This window comes from Aethalodelphis obliquidens, unplaced genomic scaffold (assembly GCF_003676395.1).
Source record: "Aethalodelphis obliquidens isolate GAN/ISIS:26980383/991018 unplaced genomic scaffold, ASM367639v1 scaffold8, whole genome shotgun sequence".
Taxonomy (NCBI): domain Eukaryota; kingdom Metazoa; phylum Chordata; class Mammalia; order Artiodactyla; family Delphinidae; genus Aethalodelphis; species Aethalodelphis obliquidens.
Genome location: NW_020837952.1, coordinates 45583652 through 45611555, shown reverse-complemented (window position 1 = coordinate 45611555; position 27904 = coordinate 45583652). Strand labels below are relative to the sequence as shown.

General features: G+C 37.1%; 1 long non-coding RNA gene across 1 annotated transcript in view; it reads right to left on the bottom strand.

The window, feature by feature from the left end:
* The window catches only part of LOC113620912 (uncharacterized), a 35285-nt gene extending 13120 nt beyond the window's left edge, over window positions 1-22165 (bottom strand). The window contains exons 1-4 of the long non-coding RNA XR_003432974.1: window positions 22118-22165; window positions 17262-17379; window positions 14824-14856; window positions 14031-14092 (exon numbers count right to left, since the gene is read on the bottom strand). This is a non-coding gene — a long non-coding RNA (uncharacterized LOC113620912). The remainder of the gene's footprint in view (window positions 1-14030; window positions 14093-14823; window positions 14857-17261; window positions 17380-22117) is intronic.
* Between the last annotated feature and the right edge of the window lie 5739 nt (window positions 22166-27904).

Genomic DNA, 27904 nt, shown 5'->3' with positions numbered 1-27904 from the left:
TCTAACAACAAAATTATGAGACAAGCAAAGAAACAGGAAAGAATGACTCATGCACTGAAAAAAAAAGTAGGTAACAGAAACTGCCTGTGAGAAAAAACAGAAGTCAAATTTAACAGAAAAAATCTTCAAAGTAGCCATTATAAACACTTTCTAATAACTAACAGACTTTATGATTTAAAAAGTAAAGAAAGGTATGATAACAATGTCACATCCAAAAGAAAATATCAGTAAGGAGATAGAAATTATTTTAAATAACCAAATGGAAATTCTGGTCTTGAAATGCACAACTGAAGTGAAAAATTCACCAGAGGGGTGAAATCTTCAAGATGGCAGAAGAGTAAGATGTGGAGATCACCTTCCTTTCCACAAATACATCAGAAATACATCTACATGTGGAACAACTCCTACAGAACACCTACTAAACGCTGGAAGAAGAACTCAGACCTCCCAAAAGGCAAGAAACTCCCCACGTACCCCGTAGGGCAAAAGAATAAAGAAAAAACAGAGACAAAAGAATAGGGACGGGACCTGCACCTCTGGGAGGGAGCTGTGAAGGAGGCAAGGTTTCCACACACTAGAAGCCCCTTCGCGGGTGGAGACAGCGGGTGGCGGAGGGGGGAAGCTTCGGAGCCATGGAGGAGACCACAGCAACAGGGGTGCGGAGGGCAAAGCGGAGAGATTCCCACACGGAGGATCAGTGCCAACCGGCACTCACCAGCCCGAGAGGCTAGTCTGGCTCCCCCGCCGGGGCGGGCGGGGACTGGGAGCTGAGGCTCAGGCTTCCCTCGGATCCCAGGGAGAGGACTGGGGTTGGCTGCGTGAACACAGCTTGAAGGGGCTAGTGCGCCACGGCTAGACGGGAGGGAATCAGCAAAAAGGTCTGGACCTGCCTAAGAGGCGAGAGACCCTTGTTCCGGGGTGCGCAAGGAGAGGGGATTCAGAGCACCGCCTAAACGAGCTCCAGAGATGGGCATGAGCCGCGGCTATCAGCGCAGACCCCAGAGACGGGCGTGAGACGCTAAGGCTGCTGCTGCAGCCACCAAGAAGCCTGTGTGCAAGCACAGGTCACAGTCCACACCTCCCCTCCAGGGAGCCTGTGCAGCCCGCTACTGCCAGGGTCCCGTGATCCAGGGACAACTTCCCCGGGAGAACACATGGCGCACCTCAGGCTGTTGCAACGTACGCCGGCCTCTGCCGCTGAAGGTTTACCCTACATTCTGATTCCGTCCCTCCCCCGCGCCACGGCCCCGCCCCCCCGCCCCGACCTGAGTGAGCCAGAGCTTCCTAATCAGCTGCGACATTAACCCAGTCCTGTCTAAGCAAAGAACAGACGCCCTAAGGCGACCTACACACAGAGGCGGGGCCAAATCCAAAGATGAACCCCAGGAGCTGTGCGAAAGAAGAAGAGAAAGGGAAATCTCTCCCAGCAGCCTCAGAAGCAGGGGATTAAATCTCCACAATCATCTTGATGTACCCTGCATCTGTGGGATACCTGAATAGACAATGAATCATCCCAAAATTGAGGCGGTGGACTTTGGGAGCAACGATATATATATTTTTCCTTTTACTCTTTTTGTGAGTGTGTGTGTGTGCTTCTTTGTGTGATTTTGTCTATATAGCTTGGCTTTTACCATTTGTCCTAGGGTTCTGTCTGTCCGTTTTGGGGGGGGGGGGTTTGGGGGGGGTTACTTTTTTTTCTTTTAAGTATAGTTTTTAGCGCTTGTTATCATGGGTGGATTTGGTTTGTGGTTTGGTTGCTTTCTTTCTTTTTATTACTTTTTAATTTTTTTATTTTTGATAATTTTTTATTTTAATAACTTTTTTATTTTATTTTTTTCTTTCTTTATTTCTTTTTTTCTTCTGAGCTATGTGGCTGACAGGGTCTTGGTGCTCTGGCTGGGTGTCAGGTCTGTGCCTCTGAGGTGGAAGAGCCGAGTTCAGGACATTGGTCCACTAGAGACCTCCCAGCTCCATGTAATATTAAATGGCGAAAGCTCTCAAAGAGATCTCCATCTCAATGCTAAGACCAAGCTGCACTCAACGACCAGCAATCTCCAGTGCTGGACACCCTATGCCAAACAACTAGCAAGACAGGAACACAAACCCATTCATTAGCAGAGAGGCTGCCTAAAATCATAAGGTCACAGACAAACAAAAACACACCACTGGACGCAGTCCTGCACACCAGAAAGACAAGATCCAGCCTCATCCACCAGAACACAGGCACCTGTGCCCTCCACCAGGAAGCCTACACAACCCACTGAACCAACCTTACCCACTGGGGGCAGACACCAAAAACAACAGGGACTATGAACCTGCAGCCTGAGAAAAGGAGACCGCAAGCACAGTAAGTTAAGCAAAATGAGAAGACAGAGAAACACACAGCAGATGAAACAGCAAGGTAAAAAACCACCAGACCAAAAAAATGAAGAGGAAATAGGCAGTCTACCTGAAAAAGAATTCAGAATAATGATAGGAAAGATGATCCAAAATCTTGGAAATAGAATGGAGAAAATACAAGAAACGTTTAACAAGGACCTAGAAGAACTAAAGAGCAAACAAAGATGAACAACACAATAAATGAAATTAAAAATTCTGTAGAAGGAATGAATAGCAGAATAACTGATGCAGAAGAACGGATACGTGACCTGGAAGATAAAACAGTGGAAATAACTACCACAGAGCAGAATAAAGAAAAAAGAATGAAAATAATTGTGGACAGTCTCAGAGACCTCTGGGACAACATTTAACACACCAACATTCGAATTATAGGGGTTCCAGAAGAAGAAGAGAAAAAGAAAGGGTATGAGAAAATATTTGAAGAGATTATAGTTTAAAAGTTCCCTAATATGGGAAAGGAAATAGTTAATCAAGTCCAGGAAGCACAGAGAGTCCCATACAGGATAAATCCAAAGAGAAACATGCCAAGACACATACTAATCAAACTGTTAATAATTAAATACAAAGAAAAAATATTAAAAGCAGCAAGAGAAAAACAACAAATAACATACAATGGATTCCCCATAAAGTTAACAGCTGATCTTTTAGCAGAAACTCTGCAAGCCAGAAGGGAGTGGCAGGACACATTTAAAGTGATGAAAGGGAAAAACCTACAACCAAGATTACTCTACCCAGCTAGGATCTCATTCAGATACGATGGAGAAATTAAAACCTTTACAACAAGAAAAAGCTAAGGGAATTCAGCACCACCAAACCAGCTTTAGAAGAAAGGCTAAAGGAATTTCTCTGGGCAGGAAACACAAGAGAAGGAAAAGGCCAACAATAACAAACCCAAAACAATTAAGAAAATGGTAAAAGGAACATACACATTGATAATTACCTTAAATGTAAATGGATTAAATGCTCCATCAAAAGACATAGACTGGCTGAATGTATACAAAAACAAGACCCGTATATATGCTTTCTATAAGAGACCCACTTCAGACCTAGGGACACATACAGACGGAAAGTAAGGGGATGGAAAAAAAATATTCCGTGCAAATGGAAATCAAAAGAAAACTGGAGTAGCAATTCTCATATCAGACAAAATAGAATTTAAACTAAAGACTATTAAAAGAGACATAGAAGGACACTACATAATGATCAAGGGACAAATCCAAGAAGAAGATATAACAATTGTAAATATTTATGCACCCAACATAGAAGCACATCAATACATAAGGCAAGGGCTTCCCTGGTGGCGCAGTGGTTGAGAGTCCGCCTGCCGATGCAGGGGAAATGGGTTCGTGCCCCAGTCCGGGAAGATCCCACATGCTGTGGAGGGGCTGGGCCCGTGAGCCATGGCCGCTGGGCCTGCGCGTCCAGAGCCTGCGCATCCGGAGCCTGTGCTCCGCAATGGGAGAGGCCACAACAGTGAGAGGCCCGCGTACCGCAAAAACAAAAACAAATACATAAGGCAAAAGCTAACAACGATAAAAGGGGAAATCGAGGTAACACATTCATAGTAGGGGACTTTAACACCCCACTTTCACCAATGCACAGATCATCCAAAATGAAGATACATAAAGAAACACAAGCTTTAAATGACACATTAAACAAGATGGACTTAAATGATATTTATAGGACATTCCATCCAAAAACAACAGAATACACTTTCTTCTCAAGTGCTCATGGAACATTCTCCAGGATAGACTACATACTGGGTCACAAATCAAGCCTTAGTAAATTTAAGAAAATTGAAATCATATCAAGTATCTTTTCCGACCACCACTCTATGATACTAGATATCAATTACAGGAAAAAATCTGTAAAAAATACAAACATATGGAGGATAAACAATACACTACTTAAAACCCAAGAGATCACTGAAGAAATCAAAGAGGAAATCAGAAAATACCTAGAAACAAATGACAATGAAAACATGACAACCCAAAAGCTATGGGATGCAACAAAAGCAGTTCTATGAGGGAAGTTTATAGCAATAAAATCCTACCTCAAGAAACAAGAAACATCTCAAATAAACAGCCTAACCTTACACCTAAAGCAATTAGAGAAAGAAGAACAAAAAAATCCCAAAGTTAGCAGAAGGAAAGAAATCATAAAGATCAGATCAGAAATAAATGAAAAAGAAATGAAGGAAACAATAGCAAAGATCAGTAAAACTAAAAGCTGGTTCTTTGAGAAGATAAACAAAATTGATACACCATTAGCCAGACTCATCATGAAAAAAAGGGAGAAGACTAAAATCAATAGAATAAGAAATAAAAAAGGAGATGTAACAACTGACACTGCAGAAATACAAAGGATCATGAGAGATTACTACAAGCAACTATATGCCAATAAAATGGACAACCTGGAAGAAATGGACAAATTCTTAGAAAAGCACCACCTTCCGAGACTGAACCAGAAGAAACAGAAAATATAAACAGACCAATCACAGGAACTGAAATTGAGACTCTGATTAAAAATCTTCCAACGAACAAAAGCCCAGGACCAGATGGCTTTGCAGGCGAATTCTATCAAACATTTAAAGAGCTAACACCCACCCTTCTCAAACTCTTCCAAAATATAGCAGAGGGAGGAAGAGTCCCAAACTCATTCTACGAGGCCACCATCACCCTGATACCAAAGCCAGACAAAGATGTCATGAAGAAAGAAAACTACAGGCCAATATTACTGATGAACATAGATGTAAAAATCCTCAACAAAATACTAGCAAACAGAATTCAACAGCACATTAAACGGATCACACACTCTGAGCAAGTGGGGTTTACCTCAGGAATGCAAAGATTCTTCAATATACGCAAATCAATCAATGTGATACACCATATTAACAAATTGAAGGATAAAAACCATATGATCATCTCAATAGATGCAGAAAAAGATTTTGACAAAATTCAACACCCATTTATGAGAAAAACCCTCCAGAAAGTAGGCATAGAGGGAACTTACCTCAACATAATAAAGGCCATATATGACAAACCCACAGCCAACATCGTTCTCAATGGTGGAAAACTGAAATCATTTCCCCTAAGACCAGGAGCAAGACCAGGAACAATGTTGTCCACTCTCACCACTCTTATTCAACATAGTTTTGGAAAGTTTTAGCCACAGCAAACAGAGAAGAAAAAGAAATAAAAGGAATCCAAATTGGAAAAGAACAAGTAAAGCTGTCACTGTTTTCAGATAACATGATACTATACATAGAGGATCCTAAAGACTCTACCAGAAAACTACTAAAGCTAATCAATGAATTTGGTAAAGTAGCAGGATACAAAATTAATGCACAGAAATCTCTTGCATTCCTATACACTAATGATGAAAAAACTGAAAGAGAAATTAAGGAAACACTCCCATTTACCATTGCAGCAAAATGAATAAAATACCTAGCAATAAACCTACCTAAGGAGACCAAAGAGCTGTATGCAGAAAACTATAAGACACTGATAAAAGAAATTAAAGATGATAGAAACAGATGGAGAGATATACCATGTTCTTAGATTGGAAGTATCAGCATTGTGAAAATGACTATACTACCCAAGGCAATCTACAGATTCAATGCAATCCCTATCAAACTACCAAGGGCATTTTTCACAGAACTAGAACAAAAAATTTCACAATTTGTATGGAAACACAAAAGACCCCGAATAGCCAAAGCAATGTTGAGAATGAAAAACGGAGTTAGAGGAATCAGGCTCCCTGACTTCTGACTATACTACAAAGCTACAGTAATCAAGACAGTCTGGTACTTGCACAAAAACAGAAATATAGATCAGTGGAACAGGATAGACAGCCCAGAGATAAACGCACGCACATGTGGTCACCTTATTTTTGATAAAGGAGGCAAGAAGACATGATGGAGAAAAGGCAGCCTCTTCAATAAGTGGTGCTGGGAAAACTGGACAGCTACATGTAAAAGAATGAAATTAGAACACTCCCTAACACCATATACAAAAATAAACTCAAAATGGATTAAAGACCTAAATGTAAAGCAAGACACTATCAAACTCTTAGAGGAAAACATAGGCAGAACACTCTATGACATAAATCACAGCAAGATCCTTTTTGATCCACCTCCTAGAGAAATGGAAATTAAAACAAAAATAAACAAATGGGACCTAAAGAAACTTAAAAGCTTTTGCACAGCAATGGAAACCATAAACTAGACAAAAAGACAACCCTCAGAATGGGAGAAAATATTTTCAAATGAAGCAACCGACGAAGGATTTATCTCCAAAATTTACAAGCAGCTCATGCAGCTCAATATGAAAAAGACAAACAACCCAATCCAAAAATGGGCAGAAGACCTAAATAGACATTTCTCTAAAGAAGACATACAGATTGCCAACAAATTCATGAAAGAATGCTCAATGTCACTAATCATTAGAGAAATGCAAATCAAAACTACAATGAGGTATCACCTCACATCAGTCAGAATGTCCATCATCAAAAAATCTACAAACTGGGCTTCCCTGGTGGCGCGGTGGTTGAGAGTCCGCCTGCCTATTCAGGGGACACGGGTTCGTGTCCCGGTCCGGGAAGATCCCACATGCCACGGAGCGGCTGGGCCCGTGAGCCATGGCCGCTGAGCCTGCGCATCCGGAGCCTGTGCTCCGCAACGGGAGAGGCCACAACAGTGAGAGGCCTGCGTACCGCAAAAAAAAAAAAAAAAAAAAAAAAAAAAATCTACAAACAATAAATGCTGGAGAGGGTGTGGAGAAAAGGGAACACTCTTGCACTGTTGGTGGGAATGTAAATTGATACAGCCACTATAGAGAACAGTATGGAGGTTCCTTAAAAAGTAAAAATTGAACTACCATACAACCCAGCAATCCCACTACTGGGCATATACCCTGAGAAAACCATAATCAAAAAAAGAGATATGTACCACAATGTTCATTGCAGCACTGTTTACAATAGCCAGGACATGGAAGCAATCTAAGTGTCCATCAAAAGATGAATGGATAAAGATGTGGCACATATATACAATGGAATATTACTCAGCCATAAAAAGAAACAAAACTGAGTTATTTGTAGTGAGGTGGATAGACCTAGATACTGTCATACAGAGTGAAGTAAGTCAGAAATAGAAAAACAAATACCGCATGCTAAGACATATATATGGAATCTAAAAAAAATTTAAAAATGGTTCTGATGAACCTAGGGGCAGGACAGGAATAAAGACGCAGATGTAGAGAATGGACTTAAGGACATGGGGAGGGGGAAGGGTAAGCTGGGATGAAGTGAGAGAGTGGCAGGGACTTACATATACTACCAAGTATAAAATAGATAGCTAGTGGGAAGCAGCTGCATAGTGCTTTGTGACCATCTAGAGGGATGGGATAGGGAGGGTGGGAGGGAGATGCAAGAGGGAGAAGATATGGGGATATATGTATATGTATAGCTGATTCTCTTTGTTTTAAAGCAGAAACTAACACACCATTGTAAAGCAATTATACTCCAATAAAAATGTTAAAAAAAAACGTCACCAGAGGGGCTCAATAGTAAATTTGAACTGGAAGAAGAGGGAATCAGCAAACTTAAAGACTGATTGATAGTGATTATGCAATCCAAATAACATAAAGAAGTATGGAGAAGAAATGAACAGAGCTTTAGAGATGTATGGGGAATCCTTGAATATACCAACATATATGTAACAGGAAAACCAGGAGAGGAGAGAGAGAAAAGCAGAAAATATATTCAAAAAACAGTGGCTGAAAAGGTCCTAAATTTATTGAAATATTAATCTACACATTTAGGAAGGTTAATGAGGTCCAAGTGGGATAAATGCAAAGAGATCTACAAACATACACATGATAGTAAAAATGGTGAAAGCCAAAGATTAGGAGAAGATGTTGACTGCAGCAAGAAAAATAATTCAGGGAACTGCAATAAGATGAACAGCTGACTTCTCAGCAGAATCATTCGAGGCCAAAAAGCAGTGGGATAACTTATCCAGAGTGCACAAAGGGAAAAAAAAACTATCAACCAAGAATATTATTGCTATAGCCAACAAATACAAGGCAAAATAAAGACATTTCCCAATAAACTAAAACAGAAGTTGTTGCTAGCAGACCCACCTTACATAAAATACTAAAAGAAGTTTAGAATGCAAACAACTGGCCCCCGACAGTAATTCAAATTTATATGAAAAAACAGAGTACCAATAAACGTAACTATGTAATTACAAAAGGCAGCATATTTCTTCTCCTCTTTTAACTGTTTCTAAAAGTAACTGTATGAAATGCAAATCAAAACTACAGTGAGGTACCACCTCACGCCGGTCAGAATGGCCATCATTAAACAACTACAGATAACAAATGCTGGAGAGGGTGTGGAGAAAAGTGAACCTTCCTACACTGTTGGTGGGAATGTAAGTTGGTGCAGTCACAGTGGAAAACAGTATGGAGGTTCCTCAGAAAACTAAAAATAGAACTACTGTATGATCCAGCAATCCCACTCCTGGGTGTATATCCAGACAAACCTGTAATTCAAAAAGATATATGCACCTCTGTGTTCATAGCAGCACTATTCACAATAGCAAAGACATGGAAACAATCTAAATGTCCATCAACAGATGAATGGATAAAGATGTGGTACATATATACAATGGAATACTACTCACCCATAAAAAGACGAATTAATGCCATTTGTAGCAACATGGATACAACTAGAGATTATCATACTAAGTGAAGTAAGTCAGAAAGAGAAAGACAAATATCATATGATATCACTTATATGTGGAATCTAAAATATGACACAAATGAGCCTATCTATGAAATAGAAACAGAATCAGGGACATATAGAATAGACTGGTGGTTGCCAAGGGAGTGGAGGGTGGGAGAGGGTTGAATTGGGAGTTTGGGACTAGCAGATGCAAACTGGTATATATAGAATGGATAAACAACAAGGTCCTACTATATAGCACACAGAACTATATTCAATATCCTGTGATAAACCATAACGGAAAAGAATATGAAAAAGAATGTATATATATATATAACTGAGTCACTTTGCTGTACAGCAGTAATTAACACAACGCTGTAATTCAACTATACTTCAATTAAAAATAAATTTTAAAAAAGTAATTGTATGAAACAAGATGTATACAATGTGTTGTTGAACCTATAACATAATGGAAATGCAATATATTTGCCAATAACAGAACAAAGGAGATAAGTGGGAGCAAAGCTCTATTGGGCTAAGAAAATGACCCCAGATGAACAAATGATGAAAACCAGAAATCATAAATAAGAAGGCTAATATTACAAAAGATATATACATATATAGATACAATATACTACATATAAATAACTTGTTCTCTCTCATGAGAGTTCTCATACACACACACACACACACACACTCACACACACACACTTTCATTTCTTCTCTCAGCTTCTTTAGAAAGAAGACATATAATGTATTGATATTGGTATATCAATACAATGGAATAATATTCATCTTTAAAAAGAAATGAAGTACTGATACACGTTATAACATGGATGAAACCTGAAAACATTTTGTCAGTCAAAAAGACCACATGTTGTGTGATTCTGTTTATACAAAATGTCCAGGAAAATCTACATAGACAGAAAATAGACTAGTAGTTGCTTAGAGCTATGGGGGATGGAGGAATAGGGAGTTGATAGCTAAAGTGCACAGACATCTTTTTGTGGCAATGAAAATGTTCTAAAATTGACTGCAGTGATGGTTGTACATATCTGTGAATTTTACACTTTTAATGGATGAATTTTATGATAGTGAATTATATCTTAATAAAACTGTTAAATCTTTATGTACAACATTACACTGATGTATTAGTTTCCTATGGCTGCTGTAACAAGTCACAACAAATCTGATGGCTTAAAACAACATAAATTTATTTATTCTCTCATAGTTTTTGAGGCCAGAAGTCTGAAATCAGTTTCACAGGGTAAAGGTGTTGGTAGGGCCTTGTTCTTTCTGGAGGCCTTAAGACAGAATCTTTTTCCTTGCCTTTTCTAGCTTTTAGAGGCTACCTGTGTCCCATAGTTTGTGGCCCCTTTCTCCATCTTCCAAGTGCATCATCTCAATCTCTGTTTCCATCATCACATGGCCTTCTCTCTTGTGAGGACCTGTATGATTACATTGGACCCACCTGGATAATCCAGGATAATCTCCCCATCTCAACATCCCTAACTTAATCACATCCTCAAAGTGCCTTTTGCCATATGAGGCTAACATTCACAGGTTCCAGGAATTAGAATATGGACATCTTTGGGGAAGCCAATTATTCAGTTTACCACAACTGGTAAATTGGAGACAAAATGGACATTGTAAATGTTGGATCTAGAAGTTGAAAAGGAAAAGCACACACACACAACATTTTCAACACCTCTGTGACCAAATGTTTAGGTTTTTCTCCCACAACAATTCAGTTCAGTTTTCTGATGAATACTAACTGGGTATTCTGCAATTCAACTCAATTCTGACATTGTCTACCTTGAGTTAGCATCAGATCCCATAGGTTAAGGGCTCAGTCTCACGAGACTGCTTTCCACTTCACATACCAGTCTCAAGTAGTACGTTCCCAGGTTACCCATACTTCTGGCAGACTTGACTACAAATGAGGAATTCCCATGACACCTTCCTTCTATAATTTACTATGACAGCTCACATAACTCACAGAAATACTTACTTACATTTACCAATTTATTATAAAGGATATGATAAAGGATACAGATGAATAGCCAGATGAAGAGGTACATAAGGCAAGGCATATGAGAATGGGTATGGAGTTTCTGTGCCTTCTTTGGGCACACCACCCTCCCAGAACCTCTATGTGTTCTTGTTCACAAAACTAGAAGCTCTCCAAACCCCCTACTTTAGAGATGTTTGCAAAGGCTTCATCACATAGGCATGATCAATAATTAACTCAGTCTCTAGCTTCATTCCCCTCCCCAGAGGATGAGAGGTGAAACTAAAAGTTCCAAGCTTCTAATCATGGCTTGGTCTTTCTGGTGAATGGCCCTCATCCAGAAGCCTCTAAGAGTTGCCTTGTTAGAACAAAAGGTGGTCTTATTATCTAGGAAATTCCAAGGGATTTAGGAGCTCTATGTCAGGAATTGGGTCAAAGACCAAATATTAGAACAAAAGATGCTCCTAGCACCCCCCTCACTTAGGAAATTACAAAGGTTTTAGGAGCTCTGTGCCAGGAACCAAAGGTGAAGACTAAATATATATTTCTTATTATATCAGAATATCACAGAAGTATAAACCCTGAATAGATCAATAATCATTAAAGAAACTGAAACTGAAGAATTATCTCCTTCAAACTCTTTGGGTCTAGCTGGTTCTACTAGAAAGTCAACTAATGTGACCACTTTTTTGAGATTTCTTTTGTATGAATTGCCACATGGCCTTCTAAAAATCTTTACCAAAGACTATCAGGTGTCACTAACTTCCTAAACATATTTGCTACTGGACATCTCCACTCTACTACGATGCCTCACAAACACCTCCAACTCAACATAACCAAGACTAAACTCAGCATCTTTCCCCTCAACTAGTTATTTCATATATGGTTTCTTATCTTTATCAGTTTTTGAATATATATTAAAAAAAAAAACCCAACCCCTCTGGCTTAAGCCCAAAGACAACATACTAGTTGCCCATAAATGAAAAAGTCCAAGGGATAGGATAGCTTCAGGAATGGCTGGATTCGGTACTTAAAGGATATCATCAGGATTTTGCTTCCCTCTGTGGGCTTTGCCTTACATTGTGTTGGCTCCATTCTCAGATAGACATACCCTTAGCGGGTTCAAGATAACTACAGTAACTCTGCGAATTTCCATGTCTATGTCTTTTTCAATAGGTCCCACAAAAGCTCTGAGATTCATGCTGACTGTTAACAGCTGAGTTGCTGTAATGTATCTTGAAATGTGTCTAGAAGAATGGGATACACTGATTGGCTCTGCCTGGATCATGTGCTCCACTCCTGGAAATGGAGGTAAAGTCAATTCCATCTAGGAACACATGGATTGAAATTGAGAAAGGGCCTACTCCCGGTTGAAAATTGGGACATAATTACCAAGAATACATGCTGAGTGGCAACAACAACCATTGTCCACCCACTGCAGTGAGTGTTTCCTGTCTTAGCGAATGGTACCATTCACGCGTTCAAGCAAGAAACCTGAGAGTCCATCTTTAGGTCTTCTTTCTCCCGTTTGCTCCACATCCAGCACCCTACTATTACCACAACCTCCTGATTCTCTCCCCATAAATGTCTCTCAGATCTCTCAAGTTCTCTTTATTTTCACTATTACCACTCTAGTTCCAAGCCTCCAACATCTCTCTCCTGCATGCTCTACTGGCATTTTAACTGACCTCCCTGTATCCACTTTTAATTCACTCTAATACACGATCTACACTGGAATTAGAGGGATCTTTAAGAAACTAAAATCTGAACATGACACCCTCCTCTTCTGTCTCTTCAGTGACTCCTTGTTCTTCTCAGAATAAAGTGGCCTTGTGCACCACCCACTACCCCTGCCCTGACCTGTATATTACATTTGACCAAGCCTCCTTAAGTCCTTAAATGTGCCACGTTCTCTCGCCTGAAGAAATTTCTCATAATAGGCCTACCTGATACTCTATTCCTCCACCCTGTCCACTAGCACATGGCAAACCCATACCCATCCTTCAGATCTTGGCTTAGACGTCACTTAGTCCAGAAAAACTTTCCTCATCTCCTTAGTCTGGGTAAGGGGTCCCCCATTAGGCAACTGTGGCACCCTACCCCACCCCACCATAGTAGTTTTTGTACTGTATTATAACAACCTGTGCATTTGACTGAATCTTCCACTAAACTGTAAATTCTATAAGAAGAGTAAATATGACTATCTTGTTTGTTGTGGCATCCCTAGAATTTCTAGCACAGTATCAATGTAATAAGTGCTTGATAAATACTTGTTAAAGAATAATAGCTAACATTTACTAAGAATTTGCTATGTGCCAGCTACTATTTTAAGTGATTTACATGTCTTAATTAATTCAATCCACAAACACTTAATGCAACTCCCAGTTTATAGATGAGAAAACTGAAGCACAACAGGTTTGAGTGAATTGCGAAGGTTATAGAGCTAAAAATTATAGAACAAGACTTGAACCCAGGAAGTCTGGCTGCAGAATCCAAGTTTTTAACCATTATGCTATATCTTATGTATATGCAAGCATGCAAAAATGCTGTCCCAGATATTCTGAGGAACACAAAAATGACCAGGGGGGTGGAATAAGAAAGTACATAGATACATAAAATACCCAACAGAGTATTATGTAATACAAGGCTTTCTCTCTTTTAAAACACACAAACAGTAACAAAATCTTTGTTTGGTGACATGGGATTTGTTCACAGGGAAATATTTCAGTATAAAAATTCCTGAATTCAAAATGTGTTTGTGACTCAATTATACAGTGGCAGTTGATATTTATGTTAAAAATGAAAAACAAAACCAACAAGTTATTCTGGGCACTAAACCATGTTTAAAACTGCTGCATTCATGCTTTTGAAATATTTTTCTATAACTACTAACCTTTCCAACAGGACTAGCTCTTTGACATTTCTTAAGAATTTCCATGCAAGGCCTATGTTTTTCTGCTTTAAAAGAAACAAAGAGATATTATGACTGTCTGGTACTTCAGTCTATAAATAATTAAAATAACGGAGACTTCACTCAACATGCCCCCAAATTAAGTTAAATCTTAGGAGAAGTATTTTATAAGCGTATTTAATAACAAAAATTGTTATTATTTAAGCATTACTGTCTGCTTCAAATGCGTTACTTCTCTATTAAAAGAACATTTAATGATTTTTAACTTATTTCATTATAACGCTGTACAAGGTAGTTAATCAAACATATAGAGAATAAAAACACACTTAACATATTCAACTGAAAGAAATGCTGCTGGTGGTATAATTTGTGGGTCTCTGAACCCAGTTTAATGAGCTGTGGTTAAAACAATACACTTTTCAGTGACCAGGAACATCTTCCAAAAGGAACAATGGCCACTTGCTGATGACAATCTAAAATGTTCTTGGTTCTTTCAAGTCTATAGAAGTTTTCTAACAAGTGTAAAATAATAATACTATCTGCTTACATTTGTGGAAAACGATGTTAATAGCCTGTAGCATATTCATGATAAATGTAATGTGAACAAGCTTGATTTCCTCTCTGAAAACTGGAGAGGTGAATGGATTTAATAATACTTAAATAATATTCTTAGAATAGTAAATGTTAGGATAGTCTGCAGAGGAAATATATATATCTCATTCTCTAAGAAGTACTTAAAATTGGTCCAACCACTCAAGAGTGAAAGAAGGCTTACCTTAGGGATTGAATTGGATGACCACCTTTGAAGCTGTAATAAATATAGCAAATGATTAAAAAATTATTTACTAGAGTAAACTTCCGATTTGGGCCTATTTAGGGAAAGATCAATTTGAAACAGATAAAAGGCTGGACTTCAGGATAATTTGAAATAAAGTGCTAGTATTTTGAAGAAATTTTTAGTAATTTGAAAGAATATATTTAACAAAATTTTAGTGAGTAGAGATTCTTAGAATCAAGATTTAATAAAGAATGTAGCAAGGACCCACAATTTGCTTTTCCATTTTGGAAAAGAGTTTATTCCCAGGTTTAAAATGCCCTCTATATTTTTGTTTTAATAACTATTTCCATAGGAAACCCTTTGTTCATATGTAGCCCAAAGTTAAACTTTCACTCTGTCTTACACAAATGGTTACAAATTTTTAATGAATAGAATTTCTATGCATTAAAAAATTACCATGTGACCATTTCAACATATATGAATGTAATATCTGCAAAATAACTGGTTCCAAATAGTTCAAGAGTATTACTCTCTAAAACAAAAATGCAAATTCTCAGTAAAAATTATATTTTTTCCTAAGGAAAGAAGTAATGGCTGAAAGAGAAAACAAAATGATCAGGAGTAACAACAAAAATTTTAAACATTACTGTCTGAGTGTTAAACTTGGATAATTTATTCATTAACTTTGTTAGCTGAAGAGAAAGTAATTTTGAGTAGTTACTGTAAAAGGTCAGATGGAAAACAAATTTCTTCTGTGTCAATAGGTTAACAAAATGTTATGCTTGCTGACTCTGTATAAAGAGGGCAACTCAGAGAACACTTGACCTGATTAGCTCATCAGCAGCCCATTAGGAGGTTTTTCTTGGAAAAGAAATGGGGAACCCATTTGCACCATTTTTATTACCTTCCAGATTTTTGTATGCTATTGTGTAGCAGATGTTTAGCTACTAGTGGGCACTTGATGTGCAATTATTGGAATATCTGAGTTCTGGTTTATAATTTCAGGAATCCTGATGGCTTCTGGGTTCCACAGGAAACGAAAAGGGCAAAATATTTCACACAAATGTTATCTTTGTGACTGACTTCCTTGTGTATATACAGATGATTCATTTTCTTCTGTACATCCCAAGATATAAGATAAATGGTATAAGCATTTATTTAATGTTTGTGCTTATCAGCCCCCAATGAGACTCTGAGCTTCTCAAGAATAAAAACTTTGCACCCCAAGTTCTAACACAGTGTCGAACACATTGTAAGTTCAATAAATGTTTTCTGAATGCATTTTTCTACTGACTGGATATTCACAAGTACTTTCAGAAGGAATTTATTCTTCTTAAAGTGGTATCAACAGGTATATCCATGTCTCTATTTTGCTTTAATCTTTCTCATTTATACACATTTCTCTACTTCTTTTAATGAATAACAATTAATTAGAGGGGCAGAAAACATCTAAACATCCACATTCCTAAGGCTTGCCTTAGGAATTTTCACTTCTGACGTCTTTTTTGATCCAAATGACTTCTCACGTTTATATATGCTGTTAAAAATGCTTGTGTACAGGGACTTCCCTGGTGGCACAGTGGTTGGGAAGTGGTTGGCTGCTCGGGAAGATCCCACATGCCTCGGAGCAGCTGGGTCCTTGCGCCACAACTACTGAGCCTGCTCTCTAGAGCCCGCAAGCCACCACTACTGAGCCCGCGTGCCACAACTACTGAAGCCCACGTGCCTAGAGCCCGTGCTCCGCAACAGGAGAGTCCACCGCAGTGAGAAGCCCACGCACTGCAGCACGAAGTGGCCCCCACTCACCACAACGAGAGAGCGCCTGCACAGAGCAAGGAAGACCCAACGTAGCCAAATAAATAAATTTTAAAAAACAAACAAACAAAAATGCTTGTGTACAAATAAAGGGCTAAGGCTTAAGTAGCTTCTTCCTGATGTTTAGGTTAAAAATAAAAATTGTTTGCATGTTTGAATGCTTTAGTTCAACTACTTTATCTTTTATTGTATAGTAGGTGTTTACATTCATTTCCTTGGCTAATGCTTTTCAATGGAATTCACCATTTAAATGTTTATTGTTATCTAAGTTTTTTAAATGACTATTAAAATTTTGGAAAATAAATCAAATCACAATGGACCAATACAAAGATTCTGAAAACAAGGAAAGATATAAGTATAGTGATTAATAATAGAGATAAAATCATTTTCATAAAAGATTTATACCAGGAAGTAATAGCCAATAAAACCACAAAAATCATAGATTCTATAAGTATATAAAGAAACATGACTTAAAAACAACTAACTACTGAGACAAAAGAGAAGTGGAAAAATAAAGAAAAGCTATAATGAAGTAAGTAATGTTATATAAATACCTTATACATTACTAGAAGTAGAAATTAAAACAGCAACAACACTGCAGGGGGGAAAAAATCACTTACGAGGTGGATAAACTTGAGAACTCTGAGGACATCTGCTGATCCAGGTAAGATGGAGCTGCAATTTAGATGACATCAAGGGGTGTGGAGAATATAAGTCAAAGGCCGCACTCCACCTGACCTGAGAAACCAAGTAGAAAATAAGCATATTAAACTGAAACTCTGAAGTAAGTAAATGCACCTTCCTAACCATAGCCCACACACAGGGAACTTGAGGAGGGTGGGATTTCATGCTGAGCAAAGTAGAGAGAGAAAAATAGAATAAGAAAAACCTACCTCTTAAAAATGGTAACCACCAGTGAGCTCTTGCATAGATTTTTAGCCTTAACTCATATCAACAGGGTAGTACAGAAAACCTCAAGGTAATTTAAAATTTAGTTTAAAGTGGTCCTGGACTGTTTATGCCTCTGGGGATCTGACAGAAACAAATGCAAATCCTGACTAGAGGAGACAGCTTCACCCTAAGCCTTAGGGAATCCATACAAATAATATTTCAAGGACAATTGATAGTACATAGTCAAAAGTAACAAAGCCCACAAAGAAATATGATACCACGAGTGAGAACAGAAACACAAACAGCCAGCAAAAAGAGATCCACAAAAATATCACATATTGGAATAAGGCAAAGATTATATAAAAAAACAGGTTTGCAACGTTTGAAGAAATAAGGTCAAGATTGAAAATATCTGAAGGGAAGTAGAAACTATAAAATGTGACCTACAAGATATGAAGAAAAATGAAAATATAATATCTAATTTAAAAAAATAAGTTAGATATATCTAGCAACAGACTGAATAAAGCAAAAGAGAGAATTACTGAACAGGAAAACAAACCTTAAACATTCACCCAAAATGCAGCAGAGTGAAAAAGATACAAGTAGACAGACAAAAGAAAATAGAGAGGGCAAAGATTAATTTGATTGGAGAAGGAGAAAAGAGATATATAACAAAGACAATATTTGAAGAAACAGATGACAATTTTCCAGAGTTGACGACAGATACACATTTTAAAAACTATAATAAACAATAGGTCTGGATAAAAGAGTTGCAACACAAATAATATGAAAGAGATTAATATCTGGAAAAACAAAGAATTCTAATAATCCTATAAGACATTAAAAATTGAGATTGAAAAGGAGTCCAAGAGTAAAATGGGCAAAGGATATGAACAGGCAACTCACATATAAAGAAACCTGAATGGCCAATATACATAAAAAAGGATAATCAACTCAGCAGTAATCATCACGATGCAAATTAAACTAATAAGATACTGGGCTTCCCTGGTGGCACAGTGGTTGAGAGTCTGCCTGCTGATGCAGGGGACACGGGTTCATGCCCTGGTCCGGGAAGATCCCACATGCCGCGGAGCGGCTGGGCCCGTGAGCCATGGCCGCTGAGCCTGCGCGTCCAGAGCCTGTGCTCCGCGACGGGAGAGGCCACAACAGTGAGAGGCCCACGTACCGCAAAAATAAATAAATAAATAAAATAAAATAATAAGATACTAATTCATACTCACCAAATTAGCAATAATTATAAAGTTTGAAAAAAACAAGTGTTGAAAAGATTGTGGGGATATCAGTTATTCTCATACACTGCTGATGGAAGCATGAATTAGTACAAGCCACTTCAGAGGAATTTGACAGTATCTATTAGAAGTCAAAATGCTCATACCCTATAACCTCAAAATTCCAACTTGAGGACTCTCTCCTAAGAAAAATATCATCATTGAGGCATAAGGAGACATTTACAAGCATATTAATTGCAATTTTATTCATAATAATGAAAAACTGAAAGAAAAGAACATGTCTATTGATAAAGGATATGATTGTGTATGCACGTATTTGATGGAACACTATGAAACAGTTGAAAGAAACTAACAAGATCTAAAGGTTTCAACCTCAATAGATCTGAAAAGCATACTGTTGAGTGAAGAAGTAATTAAGTCTCTAGAAGCATAAGCACCAAACTCATAACAGTCTGAGGCTGGGGTTTTGAGGAGAGAAAAACAGGTGAAGGAGTAGAGGCAAAGGGATTTACTGTTTCCAAAAGTGAATGTATTCATATTTTGTTGTGTAATTAAAAATTCAATTTTTAAAAAGTTTAAGAATGATTAAAAATTAGTAGGCATGACAACGGGAAGTATTCTTGCAAGAGTTTTCAACAATTGTTAAATTTAAATTCAAAGTGCCATCTTTTGCAATGTCATATAGCTTAAGTTCATTATTTGTTACCAGTTAAAGTACATTAATCTGTGCCCAAGGTCTTTGATTCAGCCTTGATTACAATAATAGTTGTAGTGATAGCTATGTGTTTCAATGTTATTTAATGAGAAACTTGGAGTTGTTAACATAAGTGCTTTTAAGAATGCAAAGCATTGAGCTAGCCATTACCCTTTGTTTTAGCTAGGTAATGAAGGAGTTTAGGGAATATTTATATACCAGTTACCATAAAATTTAAATTAAAGCTATACTTATTCTGTATCATGTTATCTTAAAGTGGAATTTCTGCCTAAGTTTACAGAGTAAGACAGCTTTCCTATAATATTCAAAGGTTTGTTTTTAATAATTTCAAGGACTGTTGATTTGTAAAATGTTGAGAATATAAATTCTTGTTATAGGAAACTACATTTTTTACAATGTTGGCCCTAGAGAATTGTCTTTGTTCACATAAAACTGTAAACCATGTTTGTCATAGTTTGCATTTGCTCACTAAGTTTACAATAGTTAAGCACTCCCTCTGACCTTCTCCCAACTCCAATCTTGTTACAATTAACTAAACCAGACTGGATGGCTTCTTTTGAAGAATGAAAAAATATATTTAAGACTTTCTTTCTTGCAGAATTTATTTTTGCGATTAAATAAAACAACTGATTCTAACATTACTTTGAAGGTACAAAGCAGAACCTTATTCCACTGCACATGATTCATCAGGAACATAATTTAATGTAAAAGTTATAAATGGAATATCAGGATGGCAATTAACAGCCTGCTTTTCTCTTTATAACAGTAAGATTTAAACATAAAAATAAAAACAAAAAAAATACTAGGGAAAGCATGAGGTTTAAAAAGAAAATCTCTTGAGTAGGAAAGGTCTGACTAAAACCATAGAAAAAAGATTGATGAATTCAACTATATATGAATAAAAAGTCTAAGTTGCCTAAAGAAATAAACAACATAAAGTACAAACAATAAACTGAAAGGAAACATTCACAATACAAATTACAAAGGGTTAATTTCATATAATGTATAAAGAATACAAAAAAATCAATAAGAAGAGTGAGCAAAGGTCATAAACAGATAACAGAAAAAGGAGTAGAAGAAGAACAGAAGAAAATACAAATTAATTTTTTAATAAAAAGAAAAACTACAGTGAGATACTAATTTTCATTTATCATATGAGAAAAAAATTTATGTTTGATAATAAGAGGAATCAGGCAATCATACATTGAGGTGGGAATTTCACTTGGTATAATCTGTATGAGAGCCACTGAGGAATGTAAAAATTTTAAGTGCACATAATTGTCATTCCTATATTGTCTTCTAGAATTAGTATTCAGGTATATTCAAATAATGTGCAAAGAATTATGCACAAACAATTCATTGTAACACTACTCATAATAACAAAAATCTGGAAACAAGCTAAATTCCCATCAGTAGAGATTGCTTAAACAAATCATGGAGCATCTCTACAATGGAATGTCAAACACAGCTATGGAATAATATCCAAGACATCTTATTATATGGATAAGGCAAGGTACAGAGCTGTGTGTAAAATATGACTGTGGGTCTGTTTTTAGATTATATATACATATGAAAATATGTACACATGATGTCACAGGAAACAAAAAAACTGATAGCAGTGGTAGGACTGAGGGGCAAGGGGAGGAGGGAGACTTATTTTTCATTGTATACTAGCTGATGACTTTTGAATTTTTTATCAAGTACACATATTACCTGCTTTAAAAATTAATTAATTAAAATTGGAGGGGTGGGGAAAGAATATGTAAGTACATGTAAATGCTTGATAAATTGGACAATTCGGGTACAATATAATTTTCTAGAAGGATTAACTAAAGAATAACCAAAACCCAGAAACTTTAGGGACATCTAGATAGGGTACATCTGGATAAATAAGAATACATAAATTCATCAGGATAGCAGTATAATTTTATAAATATGGAATTGCAGCTACATTTCTCTTCTGTTTAGTTGTGTTTAAGCTCTGGGGAGTTTACAAAGTAACAAGATATTGGTGGGGAAGGGAACAGAGAAGATCTAGTGATGCAATCACCTCTCTACACAGATATCCACTGAGACATCCACTACCCCAACTGATGTTCAATCATCTCCATACAGCTTAGTAAGAAGTTGTCCTCATTCCTATCTAAATGGCCACTTCAAGATCTGCAGTTCCCTCTGCTTTTTCCATACCATGCTAAGAATGCAACAGTCTTCTTTTTTCTCCTGCTTTCATGCCATGCCAAGAAATATGACTCTCTGTGAGACTGGCATGGCTCTATCTTCTTGCATACCAAGGGAAGAATGTCCAAGTCACCCTAGCCATCCTGTCTCCAAGAATCTCTAAAGTCTGACACCTCCCCAACTGTAAACCTGGAGAATAGGGAGCAGGGGCCTTCTATCCAGGACCCTCTAGATGCTCTGCTTTCATCAGCTCTCCTGCATATAACCTCTCTCCTCTCAGCTCTAGGGAATCTTTCTTTTGTCTGGTACAACAAGAAGAAGCCATGTTCTTTCTCAATGTTTCTCAGAAATATTTTGTCTATACCCTGGATCTTCTAACTTCACCTAAGGCTTAGTCTTTTAGAACACATAGTTTTTTCTACCATGTTACATCACTTACCTGTGGAAAGGGTCTCAGGGCTGACTTTCCTCTTGGTAGTAGAGATTCTAAGAAGAGAAGAAGAACAAAGGTTAGTAGTTCAATATTGACTATTAAGCCACCCCCAAAACAATGGGAGACAAAGTGGTTAGGACGGGGACTTGAACCAAAGCAGTCTGGCTCTAAGGCTTCATATTATGCATGCATTTTTAAAGTGACAATAGCCTTTCAAAGCCCCATTGCCTTTAGCATTCTTATTAATCCATGAAATCTGAATATGTAGCACCTCATACTTAAAGTATTCTGTTCTCCTGACCATTCCAGTTTCTGCTCCTTCTTTCTACAGGGAGGCAGCAAAACACAGTGTTTGCACCGTGGACCCTGTAGTCTGATACCTATATTCAAATTCTGATTTTCCACTTTTCAGCTATGTGACCATGGGTAAGTTACTCAACCTCTCTATGTATCAGTTTCCTCATTAGTAAAATGGAAATAATAACAATACATACCTCATAGGATTGTTGCAAGGATCTGACAGGTTCCTAAGTGAGTGCCTGCTACATACTACAGGCTCAGTAAATGTTAGCCACTATTGCTATTAGTAATAACAGCAGTGGTGTTATATATTATCATTATTATTACAGTCTGCACATGTCTACTCAGAAAATACCACTGGTTGTCCACTGCGCCTGCTATAGTCTATTAGAGCAAATTTTCATCTTCAAATGGATTCAGAAGTACTATTTGATGGACAACAGGGAAGTCAGTTGGAGATAAAGACTAATCCCCTGGGTGGTTTTAGAAAACAGATATAGAAGGCAGAATGTAAAAGACACTCTCTTACTTACTTTTACCCCTGGTCAGTGGAAGTTCCCTGTCTCCAGGGTAAACGACACAGTGGGAATGGGTAGAAATATGCTACCATTTACCAGCTCAATCCCACATTCTTCCTCAGGGCTCTTTCCACAATTTGATTACTAGAAATTCCTCCTGGTATAGGCCAGATCTTTGGCCAATATGTCTGGGGTTTAGTGCTACTATAACCTCATATTTCTTCTACTGTCTTCATTAATATTTTAAAGGGGAGCTGGGAGATTGTTTTTCCCCACCCTCCAGTTAGGAGGTTTTATAGGGGAGCAATAGTTATAACCTGAAATTTTTCACTAACGAACTAGACACCTATGAAATTAGTTACCACTCAACATTTCTTCCCACATGTTACGCTAACATCTGCCAACACGGCAATTCAGCCTTCTCAACATTTGACAACACAAAGCAAACAGATTGAAAAGGGAAATTTAGGTCTTGCAAAATGAAAAAGGATAGATAGTCACCTCAAAGAGAATAATTTGAATATAAAATATGAAACAAGCCTGTCAGGAAAAGTGGTAAAGCCTTTGAAAATGTTTGCCAAAAAATGACTCTATATGATCGCACTAAGAAAAGAAATAAAAAACGTGAAGAGAAATATGTCATATCCTACCAACATAATATTTGTCAGAAAATATATGCCAAAATACCAGTACTTGATCCATTCCTTGTTTTAAATCAATGCATAGTAATAAGCTAAATTTTGTAATGTGAAATAAAATAGTTTTAATGATTTTATTTCTTTTTCAAGCTTACGCCCTAATTAAATCTTTTTTCACTATTTATCTTAAAAATTTTGTCACTATTTAAAATGGACTCCTCTTAAAAGTAGGGTTTTTCTAGTACCCATTTTGTACTGATCATGGGGAGTTACTGCGTAACAAATGTGGAATCCAAGGGCTTTCAAACACAAACTAAGTCCCTATTCCTTGTTCTCATTTGAGAATCTCACACAAAATGAAAGTCTTCACTATTTTTCCAAACCTCAAAAAACATTGCACACAGAGAATTAGGTACAACGTGTTCAACTTTTGAACAATGTGTTCAATTTTAAATTATAAGGATGGCCTCAAAGTCATAATATTTGGAAGAAACACTAGACCAAACGTTGTAAAGCTACTTTCCATTAAAATGATTGTTACTATATATATCTCAATTATACATATCTGAAATGTATATGTTTAGAAAACTCAACATAGATTACAGGATTAGGGTTCACTATGGCTTTCTGGCTGGATCTAAGCCTACAGCAGAAATAAAGTTTCTTTTTTCCCTACACACTATCTCCATTAACACGAAAAAAGAAACTAAACAAATCCAGACTAGTTGCTTTGATTAAAACCATAAATTCAGAGTATGCTTTGCAGGCTAACTCTGTTGGGCTAACTATACCTCTGGGGGCCAGACATCATACCACGTGTCTCTGATTCAGATCTTTCCTTGTGGTTGACAAAGAAAAAGGTTCAACATAGTAACAAAAATGGGCTCAACCTTTCTCAAGTCCTGAAGAAAAGCAGGGCAAATTTATTCTTACAGCAAGTCACTTTTTAGATCTGAAAACAACCAGACTCCATGGTTTCTGGCCTAGTTCACTCTTCTCAGATTTCACCATCTAGAATCAAACATCTTTGCCAAAAACACCTTCTTCAATACCGATTAAACTAAAGCAGTATAGCAGAGAAGGAACTGAGACCGGTTCCAATGTTATTGTCTAAAAATTCATGACTAATACGGTAGAGGGTCATGAGTGAGACTAGAATAAAGAATCTAAGACAAACATGCTCAACCTGGGGTCCAAGGGTAGAATTTGAGAAGTTTGTAATCATGGCTGGGAGAAAAAAATTTTCTTTTCTTTTTCACTAGACTCTATCTTGACATTTCCCTCAAGTATAAATACAGGCAACACATCACAGCAACATTAGCTGCATCTGCAACTTTGTTACCAATAAAAATCACAAATATTTTATATCACATTATATTTACTACAGATACCTAAAAATATCATTTACATTTATCACTACTTCAAAACTATGGTAGTAGCTAACTTGTTACTAGAATTGCATGTGATGACTGTCTTCCTGCTCACAGATGCTCAGCATGAAACATGGATGACTAACTATTGAGCAACTCTGCAGTTCACAGTAAATCAGCCACCATATTTTCCAAATGTTTTCCCATGAAAGCCACATGTTTTCACATAGGAGACCCAGATCCATGTTGCTTTTCAGTATTCCCTATCTATAATTATTGGCCAATCACTGAAAGAGATGAATCAGGTACTACACCAGAGTTTAATGTTCTCATTTAAGCTAAGCAACAAAAGCCTTTATACTAATACTGTCTTTAATAAATAAAAATTTAACTTAGCTATATCTTAAATGCATTGTTTTATAATTTCATGTGTTAATAAAGTACATATACATTGATGCCACGAATTTAATACTTTGATAACTGTATATAAATATAATGTTCTCTTTGTAATTCAGTGTATCTTATTTTATTCATCTAAATTCCACCAGATGGCAAAGAGGCCCATTGGTACTAAAAAGGTCAAGAGATGTTGACTAACAGATCAAGGCCAAATCTGCTTTGCTCAAGGAAATTTGGGCCAACCAATACAGTCAATTCATATGATATAGGCCAAAAATGGTTTTTTCATTGAAATTTTATATAGAATCATCCTCTCCTATACTTCAAGTACAAGCACTAAACTTTTAAATCTGGTAGGTAATTGTTAATAAGCTTTTTTTTTGTTATCACTGCCATCACTATGAACCAAGGTTGGAATCCTAGAGAATATCTCATTTAAACCCCCTTCTCTAACCATCACCCAACATATTATATAGAATTGCAGACACCAAATTACTTTATCAATATAGAAATACAGGAAATCCCTGTCCATCCATCCTCAGTCGTGCTCAGTATCAGACAGCTTCATTCAATGCTGCCCATACCACCAGGTCTCATGTTAAATCATAGCTCCTAAAAGAGACAGTAAACAGCAGGAAGAATTTTTGAGGCTCAGTTTAGAATGGAGTGAATCAAAGAAGAATTCATTGGTATTCTGTTTACAGGACTGTTTTCCCATCTAAGGTCATTTACTGGTTTTTCCCCCACAATGCAATGCACATGTTCCTTTTACTCAGTAAAAGCCTTTCCCTCATTCATCTCTGATAAATGCTCCTGAACTCTTTCCATGCCACGTCCTGCCCTACTTCTCAATAAACCTTAGATTGTGACTTAAAAAGTCTTCAATTTACTGTGGCAAATTTTCCCATTTTTACAAATTTTTTTCTTCATTTCTTCTTTGTGCTTCTTCATCTGCTCAGTAACCTCTCTAAACCACACCCTGTTTCACTTGTTCATTCCATTACATATATTGACTGCATAAAATGTGCCTCAAGGGATTTACAGTCAGGGGAGAAATATAAAACAAAAATTATTTGGCAAAACACTGTGATGAGTGCTATAACACAGGATTATTTAAAGTGCTATGGAAATACAGAGATTGTACAGATTGGCTCTGTTGGGGAAGGTCAGTCAGATTTGGTTCACAGGGAAGGTAATCTCAGAGATAGATCTCAAAGAAAATGGCTTGAAAACACAGAACATACACTGTAATCAGTGATATAACAGGAGAAATATTTTCTGTGCTAAAAAGACATGTCTAAGGTTGAAAGGGCTCTGAAATCAGAGAGAGAGAAAGGTAGTTCTATGTAAGAATAAAACTCAAGCTAGGCAAAATGACGTTGAACAGAGAAGACAGAACTTGATGTTATTCTTGACTCACTCCTCCTGAAACCTCACTAAAATGGGATTAAAGGAGTTTAAGATTAAAAAACTCACAGATATAGAGAATAGCAAAGGAGATGAAAGCAACATAAATTTGGAAACAAGAAAGCAGATGGACAAGTAGAACTGACTAGCAGACCAGAGAAAACTGAAACCAAACTGCCCGTGAAGGAAGCCCAGAACTAATATAATTTGGGCTGCAGAATCCAAGAGAGTCTTAGTAACTGGATTCCTCAGGTATCCCAGAAAGTGAATGTATTGGTGGAGCTAAATATGGGTGAACTGATTGAAAAGTCGGAACAAGAAGCAGTAGGATTCCTGGGCCACCAGCTCACTCCACCAGCTGAATGACTATTTTTCCCCAACGTTGGCAGAAGTTTGAAGGCTTTCTTCTCTTACATACTGAAATAGACCCTGGACTTAGGAACACCAGGCTCATTGAGAATTGAGGTAAGCTGTGCTACTAAAAGAAAATAAAAAAGGGAAAATAATGGAAAGAACATACTGAACAGTGGTATGTGGGAGCTCCCATTCATAACTTGGTTCCCAGAATACTGGTAGCCAAGATTTTACAACTGTCTGGTAGTGAATTAAAGAATTTTGCTCTGGAGAAATTGACCCACTGGGGGAAAAATATCATATATCTATACATGATTTTTGATTCTCCCAAAGAAATAGCCCTTTTCTATCACCCAACCATGAAGCACACCATTTAAAACCTACACATAAACACACAGATACAGAGCCTCTTAGCTCTTAAATATGATGGGACTACCAAGTTCAACAGACATTTGAGGAAAGACTATAACAGTTAAGGGAAAAACAAAAGTAAACCAAATGGCAGATGAAGAAATTTGGAGGAAAAGGTTCAATAGTGGAAATAGAAGAAAACTTCAAAAATAAATTAATATCTTCCATAAGGTAAGATGCTGTAACCATAAACAAAAACAAGATGGTAGAAAAAAATTCTTAGAAATTAAAAACATGATAGGACAAATGAAAAATTCAGTAGAATATACTTGAAGAAATCTCCTAGGAAGGACGCCACAAGGTTTTTTGCAATGTTTTCAATTTAGTCTTTCTTCTGCTCAAGCAGACTTTTAAATGTAAAAGGTCCTATTCAATCTTGCGTGCATATCTCATAAT